General features: G+C 38.8%; 1 protein-coding gene across 2 annotated transcripts in view; it reads left to right on the top strand.

Annotated features, from left to right (window-relative positions):
- HIBCH (3-hydroxyisobutyryl-CoA hydrolase) overlaps window positions 1–14,940 on the top strand; it is a 117,898-nt gene that overhangs the window by 1,345 nt on the left and 101,613 nt on the right. The gene's annotated exons all lie outside the window — the stretch shown is intronic.

Raw genomic sequence — 14,940 nt, 5'->3', positions numbered from 1 at the left:
CAGGAAATGGTGCTTGAAACTTCACATCGCCCAGACTGAATTCATCTTTCTGCTCCCATCCTGCTTCTGTGGTCTCTAGCTTGGGAGAACTCAAGTTCTTTTGCCTGGAGGATTCTCTAGCTGCTATAATAATAGCTAGCGGCACCATGCTAGACGCTTTTTGTGTTTTATAGCTGTTCATTCTTAGGTGAATCCCGTGGTAGGAATTACTGTTATCTCCACTTAATAAAGAATAGAACTGACTTTGAGAAGTTAGATAATTTATTTAAACATGTATATGTTGTGAGGCCAAGTTTGAACCCAGCAATATGACTCCAGGATTCACATTATATGACTTATTCATGCTTTAAAAACCTTTCTCCGACACTAAATTTGAGAAGGATTAAAAGATATAAATTTTTTAGAAGTTTTCAAAGTTTGGGGCGCCTGGGTGGCTCAGTCGGTTAAGCGTCGGTCTGCCTTTGCCTCAGGTCATGATCCCAGGTTCCTGGGATGGAGCCCCACCAGGGGCTCCCTGCTCAGCAGGAGAGTCTGCGTCTCTCTCTGCCCCTCCCCCTGCTCTTGCACATTTTCTCTCTTTCTCTCTCAAACAAATAAATAAAATCTTAAAAAAAAAAAGAAGTCTTAAAAGTTCAAGGAAAAAATATAACTGAATTGCTTTTAATCTGAAAGTAAGCTTGGAACAAAGGGCAGAATTGCAAAGGAAAAATGACAGACTTGACTATAGAATTTTTAATTTCTTTCATAAAAAAACCCCCATTAAATTAAAAGACAAGTAAAAACTACCAAAAATTTGCAATATATTTGAGATAAGAGAGTAACATTTTTTTAAATAGAGGTCTGACAAAGTATAAATATCCTGTTAAAAAATGGACAAAAATGTAAATTAGCGAAGTCATGAAAGAAAAGTGTAAATGGCCAAACACATTTTTAAGGGAGGCCAAAACTTAAGACGCTAATGCACCATGAAGTTGACTGAGAATAAAAGCTAGTGATTTAGGCCAGGGACCCTTGAGGCAGGATGCGTGGCAAATGACCAAACTCAGTACTGAGAAGGACATAAATTACTTCAGTGTTTCTGGAGGGCAATTTGGCCAAATGCAGTAAAAGCTTCAAAAATGTTCACACCCTTTGACTCAAAAACTGCATTTCTGGGAATTCATAATACAGGAATTGACAACTATTTTCTGTAAAAGCCCAGATAGTAAATACTTTAGGCTTTGCAAGCCACATATGTCTCTGTTGTTTTTCTTCTTTGTGTATGTGCTTTTGTTTTTAAAACCTTTTAAAAATAGGAGAGCTATTAGCTTGAGGGCTGTAGAAAAACAGGCTGTGGCCTGAAATTGGTGTGAGGGCAGTGATGTGTGCAAAGAGTAGACTACAAGAAAGTTCATCACAGTGTATTTGGTAATAGCCAAAAGAGAAAGCACACTTAATGTCTGAGGATAGAAATTAGTTACAGGGGTGCCTAGGTGGCTCAGTCGTTAAGCGTCTGCCTTCGGCTCAGGTCACGATCCCAGGGTCCTGGGATTGAACCCCGCATGGGTCTCCCTGCTCTGTGGGAAGCCTGCTTCTCCCTCTCCCACTCCCCCTGCTTGTGTTTCCTCTCTCGCTGTGTCTCTCTCTGTCAAATAAATAAATAAATAAAATCTTTAAAAACAAAACAACACAAAAAAGTTGCCAAATGATATTTATTGCATGAGATAGTATTCATGACTTATTACATGGAAAAATATAGTTAAGAAAACCATATCTATGTTACATCCCAAATACAACATAATCCTGTGTATGTATGCAGAGAAAAAGATATGGAAAGATGTAAACACACTAAGATGTTGATAGTGGTCTTGGGTAGGGGTGAGATTGTAGATATTTGGTTTTCTCTTACGTGTGTTCTTCCTATAATGGATATGTATTCTTTTGTAATAAGCAAAAATATAAGAAAATTCACTTAGGCAACAACAACAACAACTTAGGTTGTCAATTTGAGAAGATCTGCCCTGAATTCACTCTCCCAGATGGAGCTGTTTGCTGTCTCTTCTGTGCTCCTCAAATGCATAATGGTTTTTTGAGTACCATTATTTACTTAATTAGAGAATGGTTAATACCATCATTTTGTTAAGCATTGCTCTTTTATTGGGTTCCTGATATTTCACTATTGTAAGTATGCTGGTTATTTTCAGCTAGCTCTCCGCCAGATCCATTTTCCATCCTTCTCTGCTAGATTCTTGTCTTTCTGAAGGCAGAACTTTCATTAGCTATTTTCTCTGGGCTCTCTGGCCAGCTGGCTTCCAGGTAAGGTTGACCAATGGGCAATACCGACAATAGGTTGGAGGGTGGAAAAGGAGAAAAGTTGGGGTATTTTTTCCTACCTCTTTTCCCAGTTTGGACCTCTAAGTCAAGGTGGTTCTCCCTTCACTGCTCTGCTGATTTGATCTCCTCCCCTTATCCCTTCAGTCCTAACGATGGTCACAGCCTCTTAGGTTGCAAGAGCCTGGGTACCTTCACGTCTCTTATCATCTCCATGTCATGTTATATCCCTTCACCCTACTGTAAACCTAATCCAGAACTTCTGTAAATAGTCCCTTCAATGAAATCTCTTCTGCTGAGACATCTGAGTAGAGGTTGGTTCTTGTTAGGACAGACTGATCATATTAAAGAACACTGGTGAACCTCATAGAACACGAATCTTTTATTTCTTAAATTACAGGCCTGGATATGCTCAGATTTTATATCTGAGATTTGGACTATTTGCAAGGTAATTATAGAAAGATTTACAAGTTTCCTAAAGCAGGAATTTAAAATTACTGTGAGGCCAGTGTTGGGGAATGTAACGCTTTGACTATTGTTCCCACTTCTCTAGTAGTTTCTGAGAAGTAACAGTCCATTGCTTTTTATTGAAATCAAATAGTACAATATAGTGGTGTTCAAACTTTTATGTTTTCAGTGGAATATTTTTTAAATGTTTCGTGTTTTAAAAGATTTTATTTATTTATTTGATAGAGAGAGACATAGCACGAGAGGGAACACAAGCAGGGAGAGTGGGAGAAAGAGAAGCAGGCTTCCCGCTGAGCCGGGAGCCCTATGTGGGACTTGATCCCAGGATTCTGGGATCATGACCTGAGCCGAAGGCAGATGCTTAACTGACTGAGCCGCCCAGATGCCCCTCAGTGGAATCTTTAAGAAAATATTCTTATATTGCCTCTAACAAATAAATAAAAGTCAGATGCAGAGTTAAAGGAACCTTCCTCATTTTAAGGCATACTCTGGGACCTCCCTGCAGAACCCCAGAGCTCTTTGGAACACGGTTTGGAAACACAGATTTAAAAAGTCCAAGAGTTCTAGAAGATTTATCCTTCCAGTATCTATTGTACTTCTTTAGGTTAGACTCCTAGAATTACATAGTCTATAATATGACTTTATCAATTGCCCTTCAAAACACTCCTCGCTGTGAGTGATGTTGCCTATCTCATTACTGCATCTATTATCAAATACACACAAAAAACCCTTCCTAATTTTTCATCATAGTCTTAATTCCATTTTTATTATTGCTGAGAGAATTTTTCCCATGTCTATTTGCCATTCGTGTTTCCTTCTCTCTTCTGCCTTCCCCCACTTCTTTAGCCACCTTTGCATGTTTGGCCATCTCTCTATTCATTCAATATGGATTAATTCCTTGTAATGTATCTGGGCACAATGCTAACGGGTATAAGCAGTAAACAGTATAGTTATGCTTCTGCACTCCGGGAGCTCAAAACTAGCAATATTTTAGTCTTAGTATTTATCTTGTTCAAGTCCATTGGCAATATGTTAAGAATGGCAACCCTTTGGGGCGTGGCTCAGTCATTGGGCATCTGCCTTTAGCTCAGGTCATGATCCCAGGGTCCTGGTCAGTGGGGAGCCTGCTTCTCCCTCTCCCACTCCCCCTGCTTGTATTTCCCTCTCTCGCTGTCTCTCTCTCTGTCAAATAAATAAATAAAATCTTAAAAAAAAAATGGCAACCCTTTGTCACATTTGTTATGAATAATTTTCGTAGTTCACCTTTTCATTGTATTGTAGGGTTTTTATTATTTACAAAATCAAAATTTTTTATGGAGTTGTCTCTGTATCTTTGTTTCTATGCCTAGAAAATCCTTTTTAAAAGATCGGACCAATATTCACTTATATTTCTTCTAATACCTTTTACTATTTGATTTTTAGGATTTAAGTTTTTAGTAATCTGGAAATTATTTTGAGAAGCTCTAAGTTGATTCCTCGCCACAGCCCCCAAATATCTAGTCAATTTTCCTGACATTGTTCTTGAGCAAACATCCTTTTCCCATGAATGTGTGATGGCCAATGTATACATTAAGCTGTTTTATGCACTAGGCCATATTTCTGAGCCTTCTATTTTCTTTCTTTCATCCTCTTCTGGATTACTGTGCCAATGGTATAGCTTTTTTTTTTTTTTTTTAAGATTTTATTTATTTATTTATTTGACAGAGAGAGAGAGAGAGACAGTGAGAGAGGGAACACAAGCAGGGGGAGTGAGAGAGGGAGAAGCAGGCTTCCCGCAGAGCAGGGAGCCTGATTCAGGGCTCCATCCTAGGACCCCGGGATCATGACCTGAGCCGAAGGCAGACGCTTAACGACTGAGCCACCTAGGCGCCCCGGCATAGCTTCTTGATATCAATAGAGTAACTCTGCCAAAATTCACCTTTTCAAAATATTCAAAATATTCTAAATAAGTGCTTTCAGAGGAAATTATTGACTTTTTTTCTGGTTATAAAATCAATGCAGTATGAAGAAAAGTTTGTGGAAACTCAAAAAATATGAAAAAATGTAAAGACGGAAACAAAACCCACCCCCAATACTATAACCATTAGCATTTTAGAGTATAATGTTCCATCTTCTCTCTGCATGTATATTTATTTTTACAAATATTACTAAACATGTTGTTTTATGAACTGTTGTTTAATCATCACATATGAACATTTCACCATATCGTTAAATTTGCTTTATAGAGTTTTTGAAATATGATTTTTAATGGCACTTTAGCCAAGGCCTCTCGGGTAAGGGTCAGCAGGAGCGCGGGCCGCGGGCAGCTCTCACGGCCTTTCCGGACTCGGTCATGCCCTTCCTCAGGCACACCGAACTAGATCGAAAGTCACCAGTTGCTCTCGCATAGGTCAACGCCGCATGCCTGCCTCTGCCACAGCTCACAACCTGAAATCGGCTGCTGGACACTTGGTTTTGACTAGCTCACTGGATTTTAATGCGTCACGCAGCATTTGCCATCCACGGATCTTCCGTCAGGCGTCTGTAAAGATGACTTAACTGTAGGATAGCATGTAGTTAACAAATAGGGAAAATGGAGGTTACCCACACAAGGAATAAATTTGAATTGATTTAGTTGTAAGAGATTCCTAGCACTGTATTGCATAATCTTATTTTTGTGTTCCTTTTAAATCATTAACTAGTATGAGTTGTTTGTACTTGTCTTAGAAAAGATTGAACAACCCTCGTGAAAACAAAGCATGTCTATGACTTTTTTTTAGATGTGAGGTAGAAATCCTTAACATTTGTGATAGAATGTTACAACTTCGTGAGTTTTCCTTCAGTTACAGTGCAAACTTACTGAACTATATAAACTAGTGAGAACTGGATAGCTATTGAGGCTACAAGTGGCTGAGGTATCAAAAGCAAAGGATAACTTTTCAGAACAAGTCATGCAGGTATATTTATAGGCATTTTCCAATGCATGGGCATATAGGCTTCTGCCTAACAAAATTTTTGGGCTTAAGTATTTATCTTCATTCTATCACTGCACACACACACACAGAGTGTATATATGTTCATAAAATGGGAATTATATGTATTCCCACTTACTTTTCCACAGACATGTTGCTAGATGTAAAATATAGTAATTGTCAAAGTCTTGAAGTATATGGATCCTTAGGGTCTCAGCTCCCCTCTATCTCAATTAACGCTGGATTAAATTAAATTAAATTAAATGCTGGAATCTGAGAGCCAAAAGTTCAGGGAAGGGACACTGGATTGCCTTCTCCTGGGCTTCATTTGAACATTGCTTAGTGAACTGCCCAGCCCAGCCCCTGCTTATTAGGTGTACAGTGTTCTGCTGTTCAGCACAAAGGTTACCCGCTGGAGCACGCATATTATCAATGAGTCATTTCCTCCAATTCTTAAACTTTCCTGGATATTTTCTTGTTTTCTTTAGCTATCCAGAGAAAACCTAAAATCAACTTACTGTTGGATCTTCCGTGATACTCTTTAGTTTGTAAGATCATTTTATTGCATACTTTGTTATCTCAGAATATTTACATCCTGATTGCTTATTCCTTTTGTGTACTTTGCTTTGGAATAAGTTTGCCTAGCTTTATTTTTAGAACTGTTAACAATTTCATAATTATATTTTGGATATTACATGACAAGGATGATTATGACATTCATTTCATTGGGAATAGGACATTAAACATCTTTTAATTTTTTAGGCATTCCGTAATAGAACTTTAAGAGGCTTCTTTAAAATGTCTAACACCCAGAATCAAGTTCTTTTCCTAAGTCACACCCATATTATCTGCTCCATACATCATATTACCAAATCATTCTGGTAAAAACTTAAGCCAACATGAGACTGGAAAAACAAGAGGAGACAAGAAGTGGATCTATCATATGCTGATTATACTGGGTTTTTAATTTGTTAAATAACTTCTTTCTCTGATATTTAAGTGCCTCATTATTTAGGTAATATTTGGAGACCTATATTTGGGCACATGGGACTGTGCTATGACTCCTAATACCTTACAACTTAAAAATAATCCTAGCTTTTAAAATGTCTTCACAAATACTAAAATCTGACCCTAAATGATTTTCACAAGCGTTTTTATAGAATGTGCTGACACTGAAATGTTTGCTTACTGTGACTAATCTCGAGTTTCCACAAAAGAAATGTTATAAATGGAAAGAAAACCTTGGAAAATTAGAAAGAACATACATTTGTCTCCTTTTTTTTTTTTTTTAATTTATTTCACAGTTTCTTTCTTCATGCAGATTTTTCCCCCTCTTTTTCCACAAGAAAAGTTAAATATATTACCTGGCAAATACAGTTACATTTTATCTTGGAAATAATAGTAAATGCAGTTCCACAGATGCCTCTGTGAGGACCAGTGAGTTAAGTGAAAGGGGCAGATCATTGCTTGACACCAAGATGAGGAAAAGGAAGTGAATTCCCAGCCACCACGCACTTCTCCACGCCATTTCTGGCCTCCTGGCTCTCCAACACCTTTCAAGTGAGTGTGGACGTTCTGTCCTTAACACACTCTAGAGTCTGCGAGCAGGTCAGCATACTGCAGCAGCTGTCTCTAAGTTGTTGTCCTTGGAGTCACAAGTTAAAACTTGGGAAAAAAAAAGAAATCTTTGATGTTACCATTTACCATCATTCTTTGATCAGCTGCAAATTATTTCCTATTTCATCCACTCTGAATCTTAAAAACACATACCAAACATTGCTGTCTTGCCTTCCACCATCTGTTTGCTCTAAGCAACTCTCTTGCTCCTAAATATAGGCAGAAATTTCACAAATTTCCGTTGATTTTACCACTAATATCATGGGATGAGTTATTTTTGTTTTTTTGATTTAGGATTTGGAGGAAAGAGCCTCGAAGGAGGGATTTTGAGCATTGTAGCTGCAAGAATACTGATAATTACAACTTTCTTTCCTTAGCTCTTAGGGAAAGTGAATATAGTATTAAGAACATAGAAGTCTCACCAGCTGAGCATCAGAACAATATAAAAGTGACCCTGAAAAGGACTCAAAGCTTTCCTGTATGAGTGAAAAACCATATTATTTTGACATTCATTTGATTTATTTCTCCTCCCCAAAAGAGATACCAGATATTAGGGAATCTAATGTTCATCAGAGGAATACTTTACATTACTTTAACACAAATTTTAATCTACTTACATTTTTATAATTATTATTGCTATGTATGCATACATACAAACAGTTTTAGGAGAGTTTAAAGGCCATAATTGTTACAAAAGATCTTCCTGATTACACAGTTCCCTGTGGGACTTGCTAACATCACAGAATTTGTAACCCAACTTACCAAATTTATGACAGATCATTTACTTATTTACTCATTTTAGGAGGTAATTTTAAATATATATTGCTAAACTGAGGTCCTCAAGACTGTACCTATATAATATACATATTTTTAAATAATGAAGATAATTTGACATTGTGTATTAGGAATATGCCAGTTATTAGAAATATGCAAATAGACACTGTGCTTTTACTGTGTATCAAGGCCTATGTTTTTTGCATTCTTTACAATGTTAGTATTACATCTTATGTTGTGTATGTGTTATGTATGTATTCTTAATGAGAGATATAATTTGACATGAAATATATCAGAATCAAGAGAAGTATTAAAGCTTTTTCTTCTTTTTAAAATTTTCTTATTTTTTAAGTCAAATGCAGTAGTGAGATGGGGAAAGAGTAGAACAAGGAGTTTGATTTGTAACTTGACTATAAACAATTGAGATAACTCACTAGCTTCAGACCAGCCGTATTAAAGCTTTTCTAACAATTTTATTTGGAGAGACTATTTTATGGAAAAAACATAAGCCTTTCAGTCTTTTTTTTTTTTTTTTAAGCCTTTTAGTCTTCTTTGATATGGTACATTCACCACCTGGTGGCAACTCCCTAGAAATCCAGTGCATGTAGTAAAGAGAAAACTTGTCCAAAAAATATTTTGAGAATTACTTATAAAGAAAAGTATGGTAGGTTTTATGAGTATCTGTTATTTCCTTAAAACTACTTTTTAAAAATAAAACAACTGTTCTCATGAGAAGCAATAGAAAATATAAACAATTATAGAAAAGTACTGAGTCACCCATATTTTCACCACCACCTAAGGTTAACTGTTGTTAACATTTGGGGTAGATATCCTTCTAGAATGTTTCTGTGCACATTTTTTTTTCTTACAGGAACCATTTTTGTTTTTAAACATTTCTATTTTATTAATGGTCCTATCTTTATTGGCTGCTCTTTGAATCATTACTCTGGGCATGGAGACTGGTTGATGATCTGAGAAATAAGCCATCCTTCCCTGCCAAACCCACATAATCTTGGAAGCCATGAACATCCCCAGTATTCAAATAGATGATTAAACCCTCTCCCCCAATCCCTTATCCAAGGTGGCACATTTACAGCTCAGAAAAGTTAAGGTAGGCTAATCAGATTGCTCTGCTGAGTTCAGAAAATGAGAAATAGATTGGCTAGTTAGCAAATGTGACAAAAGCAGAAGGAATATGTAAATAAATAGCTATTAAAAGCTGTATTGTGAGATGATGTCATGAAATACAGTTGGAATCAGACAAGCCAGGGCAAATCAAAACTTCTTGCAAGTCAAGTAAGTATGAAGGTGCAGAAAAGATATAGGGAGGGGTGTGGGGAGCCAGACATGTTTTCTCTGATCCACTGGCTGTACTTCAAAGTGATACTGATAGAACTAAAATCTGATTATGTCATATTTCTGCTTAAATACCCTTTAAAGGTGGCTTCATGAGCTCTTCGTGATCTGATCCCACCCTACCTCTCTAGTGCCACTATCAGAATCCTGGAGTTGCATGCTCTGTTCTATCTATGCAGAGTTTCCTATGTCTCAAACAGTCACTTCTGAGAAGCCTTCTCTGATTTCTAGATTATAACAGGTGGCCTTACTAGGTGCTTCCATAGCACCATGTAATCTCCAAGGCTGCAGGGCCCAACACCTAACATAGTACCTGGATTATAATAGGCCCTCAATGACTAGACAAAGCACCAGGAGAGAAGCAGGCATTTCGCAAGTCTGCATGAGATTGCATGTGGCCAAGAAAAGGGAGATAGAGAAGAAAGGGCACACAGATGTGGTTCTACTTTTGAGATTTTTCTGATCCAGCTTTGGTGTATGTGGTCCTTGCAGTAACCGCACTATGATGGGCATAGTCCAGTCCCGTTCGTTGGGTGGCACGCAATGCATAGCACAAACGTACAAAAGGGCAAAGGTACTGGTCAAGATATGGCAGAGCTATGGTGCACTGCAGCGCTGTGAGGGCAGCTCTGGGGTTAGCCTGCAGCAGGTGGTCTCAGCCAAGGGACGGGCAGCCTGATGGCCACCAGGCACATGCCTTCTGGTACACAAGCACTGTTATCTTCCCGAAAAGGACTTGGCTCACTATGAACACATGGCAGTGTGGTCTAGTGTGGACAGCTGTGGTCTGCTGGCTGGCACGTGCCAGGTTGGTTTTCTCAGTGGCGCCCACCTGGGGTTCTTGGGGCCAGATTGACCAGATTCGCTGACGTGGACAGTGGGTGTTTATTACTTGGTTTAGAAGTATTTCAATGTCTTAACAATCATGTGGCCATACTGATGCTTATTTACTGAATATTAACCTTGCAGAAGGGCTTATTTAACTTACACTGGGCACTGAGCAAGAGGAAAGGGAAGGGACCCAGATTTCATTATTCAACCTTGGGCATCTCCAGAACTCTGAGGGTCTATGAGGCCACTCATCCTGCCTATAGTACAAGGGAGAAAATGGTTAACTACCTTAAGAGAAGTGATCTTGGGTCACAGGCTCTACCGTATCTCATACTGTTCACCTTGTTACATATAAGAGAGAATGTTGATACCCTTTGGGATCAATAAGTTGAGATCAGCATGATCATTGGATCAAGATCTGTTTTCTGCCCTGCTTGTTAGTAATAGCTGAGCAATGCCTTGCTTCTTGGCCTCCAGTTGTATGACTCAATTCCTTTTGTTTGGGAAGACAGCTGAGACTCTGTGCAGGTGGCCTATGCGCTATGCCTCCTGTGGTCGGTGCTGGCCAAAGGGTTACACTGAGACCATTACACTTACACAGCCTTGGGTTGGGATCAGTGAGATCGTTCTAGGTCAGGCTTTTTCCCTGGGGCTTGGCACAAAACAAGAACAAAAACAGCGTTGGCTCAAAACACTCTTCCCACAAAAGGCCACTTTTCAAAATTTTCGAAGTTCAGGAATGAAAAGAAAGTGAAACGAGTGGGTTTCAGTACTCTTCCAAGAGGTCTGATAGAAAGGGGTGGAGGATTGAGCCTTAAGACTTCCTACGTAGCTCATGGGTAACGGAGCAGGGTAGATCTGACCAGTTGGCACAGCCTCAGGCTGGTTAGAATTAAGAAAAGGTACAGCTGCGGAGGCTGTCCTAGAAGTGGGCTATTGGGACGGTCAGAGTAAGCAGCTCATCTCTGGCATTGGAAGAGATCTTTGTCTAGTGTCAGGAGTGAGGGGTGGGGGCTTGGCGTGCTGAGGGACCCCAACCCAACAGTAGTGACCTTTTGGCAGGCTTTTCAGAGCCTTTCATTGATCACCAATCATTGTTTCTGACAGGAAAAAGCAGGAGGAGTCACTTCCTTGTCATTCAGTGCTGGTGTTGGCTTCTGGATAATTGCTCACATGTTGTGGGTACTTAATTTGTCTGCGAGGAGCATCTGTGTTTTGACAAATAAATTTTACAACCTTATTTTTCCATACCAGTGCCAGGTTTACACTGATCAAAATACACACAGAGTTATTTGTATACAAAATCTCTTTCCTAATTAGTTAATTAGTATATCAAATTTGTATGGCTGTTTATCATGTTTCCAACACTAGGTTTTTGAAAAATTCAGACAACATATAAGATACAGTTTCTATCCTCAAGGAATGTATAATTCGAGAGAGAAAATTAGCATTCAACAAATAAGCAAGAAATGAGTGATGAAATATGATGCTGATTAGAAGTATAACTCAAATTCAGGGGAAAAAAAAAAAAGGAGCCCAGTACAGGTTAGAATAAGAGGCTATTGCAGGAAGATAAGACTCAAGATAGGTCTTCAGGATGGAAAAATTTTAGAAGAGGATAAAAGAAGAACAGCTTTCCTGGCCTGAGGAATCACGTGAGCCAAGGCACAGAGGCAGGAAATCAACACTATGTCCTTGGGGATATCCAGGAGAGACTGTGACAGGAACGAGGAGGGCAGGTTACATGGGAAATAAATTTGGGTAGTTAAGGCAGAGCCCTGTTTCTGTTGCCTCAAAGGTCAGTCAGTTTGAACTCAATATTACAGACCACTGCTGTTCAGTAATAATGCCACATATGTAATTTAAAACTTTCTATGCCACACTAAAAAAATAAAAAGAAATGGGTGAAGTTCATTTTAATAATATATTTCCCTAACCCAATATGTCTAAAATATTACCATTTTGACATGTAATCAATATTAAAAATATTTTATACTGCTCCAGTTGTTAAATTTAAATTAAGGAAAAATTTAGTTCCTCCATTGCATGGACCACAATTCAAGTGTTCAATAGCCACATGTGTCTAGTATTGGACAACATAGCTTTGGACAATTGTGAGATGATTTAGCAGCTGAATAATAAGCCAAAGATACATGGATTTGTTGTCAGTGAATTGAAGGGTGTGATGATTGTGGGAGAAGAGAGAAGTTAGATCTGGAATGAGTTTCATGTGGGTACTAGAATGGTAGTAGTGGGGCGTTAAGAGGATGGGGCAAATCTGAGAGATGCTTCAAGAAATAACTGGCGTGCCTTGATGACTGTTTGGTAATGAGAAAGGAAAAAAAATTCGAGAGTAGTAGCCAGCTTCCAAACAGTTCTCAATGATCCCAGCCGCCTATTCATACCCTGGTGTAGTCCCCTCCCACGCTGTACTGGGTGTGGTACGCGTGACCAATAGAATGAGGCGGTGGTGATGCTCCATCACTTCCAAGATTAGGTTATAAAAGATACTATGGCTTCTGTTTTGGTGGTTCTCTCTCTTGGATCACGCACCCTGGAGAAATGGAGCTGCTACACTGTGAGCAGCCCTCTCGAGAGGACCATGTGGCGAGGAACTGAAGCTTGCCAATGAGCCCATGAGTGAGTTTGGAAGGGGGTCCTCCTGCTTTGGTTGAGCATTCAGATGACTATAGTCCCAGCGAACACCATGACTGCAACCTCAGGAGAGACTCTGAGCCAGAACCACTTCTCAGCCTCTGATTCCTGAGTCTCAGAATCTGAGAGAGAGAATAAATGTTTATTATTTTAAGTTGCTGAATCTTGGGGCAATTTGTAACAGCATTAGATAATGACTACATCAAACAACAATAAAAAGATGACCTAATTTAAAATGGGCAAAAGAATTGAATAGCCACTTTACCAAAGAAGATAATAAGCATACAAAAAAAGTGTTCAATATCATTAGACACCAGGGAAATGCAAATTAAAACCACAGTGAGACACAAATCAACAGGCTAAAATTAAAGATGGACAGCACAAAATGTTGATGAGGATGTGGAGCGACCAGAATTCTTTTATTTTATAATTGAGATCTAGTTCACATACCATGCAGTTCACCCATTTAAAGTATACAGTTCAATGGCAATCATCACCACAGTACATTTAAAAATATTTTTATTACTCCAGAAAGAAACCCAGTACCTCTTAGCTGGTACCCTCCAATTATTCTACCAACCCTTCTGACCCCTAGGCTACTTTCTGTCTCTATACATTTGCTCATATTAATGAAGTTAGCTGTGGTCTTTTGTGCTTGGTTTCTTTCACTTAGTGTAGCGTTTTCAAGGTTCATCTATGTTGTAGCATGTTTAGTTTTTGTTCATTTTTTTCATTGTCTAATATTTCATTATATGGATATATCACTTTTTTAAAAAAAGATCTTATTTATTTATTTGAGAGAGAGAGAGAGAGCACAAGCAGGGGGAGGGGCAGAGGAAGAGAGAGAAGCAGACTCCCCACTAAGCAGGAAGCCCGATATGGGACTCAATCCCAGGACCCTGGGATCATGACCTGAGCTGAAGGAATATGCTTCACCGCCTGAGCCGCCCAGGCACCCTGGATATATCACTTTTTAAATTATTTTTTTATTTTTATTTTTTTTTAAAAAATATTTATTTGAGAGAGAGAGAGTGCATGCAGGAGCAGGGTGAGGGGCAAAGGGAGAAGCAGGCTCTCCGCTGAGCAGGGAGCCAGACGTGGGGCTGGATCCTGGGACTCCAGGACCATGACCTGAGCCGAAGGCAGATGTTAACCAACTGAGCCATCTAGACACCCCAGATACATCACTTTTTAAAAATCCATCAGTTGATACACATTTGAGTTGTTTCCACTTTTTTTTTATTTTTTATTTTATTATTTTTTAAAGATTTTATTTATTTATTTGAGACAGAGAGAATGAGAGACAGAGAGCATGAGGGGGAGGAGGGTCAGAGGGAGAAGCAGACTCCCCGCTGAGCAGGGAGCCTGATGCGGGACTCGATCCAGGAACTCCAGGATCATGACCTGAGCTGAAGGCAGTCGCTTAACCAACTGAGCCACCCAGGCGCCCTCCACTTTTTGGTTATTATGAGTAGCTATAAACATTTGTGTGGACTACTTTCATTTCTTTTGGGTATGTACATAGGAGTGGAATTATTAGGTCTTATGGTAACTCTATATTTAACCAATTGAGGGATTGCTAGATTTTTTCCAAAATGGCCATAAAATTTTACATTCCCACCAGCAGTGTATGAAGATTCCTATTTCTCTACATCTTCACCAACACTTCCTATTTTCTGCCTTTTTGATTATAACCATCTTAGTGGGTATGAAGTCATATCTCATTATGGTTTTGATTTTTACTTCCTTGATGGCTAATCATTTGGGGGATTTTTTCACATGATTATTGATCATTTGTAGATCTTCTTTGGAGAACTGTCTATTCAGATCCATTGCCCACTTTGAAATGGAATGATTTTTTAAAATTATTATTGAGTTGTAAGATTTTTACTTCCTTGATGGCTAATCATGTTGGGGATTTTTTCACATGATTATTGATCGTTTGTAGATCTTCTTTGGAGAACTGTCTATTCAGATC

The sequence above is a fragment of the Mirounga angustirostris genome, unplaced genomic scaffold (genome assembly GCF_029215605.1).
Source record: "Mirounga angustirostris isolate CCGP_5_RB_7025 unplaced genomic scaffold, mMirAng1.0.hap1 SCAF_3, whole genome shotgun sequence".
NCBI classification, from domain to species: Eukaryota; Metazoa; Chordata; class Mammalia; order Carnivora; family Phocidae; genus Mirounga; species Mirounga angustirostris.
The sequence above is the reverse complement of the archived record's forward strand: the minus strand, read 5'-3'. Positions and strand labels throughout refer to the sequence as shown.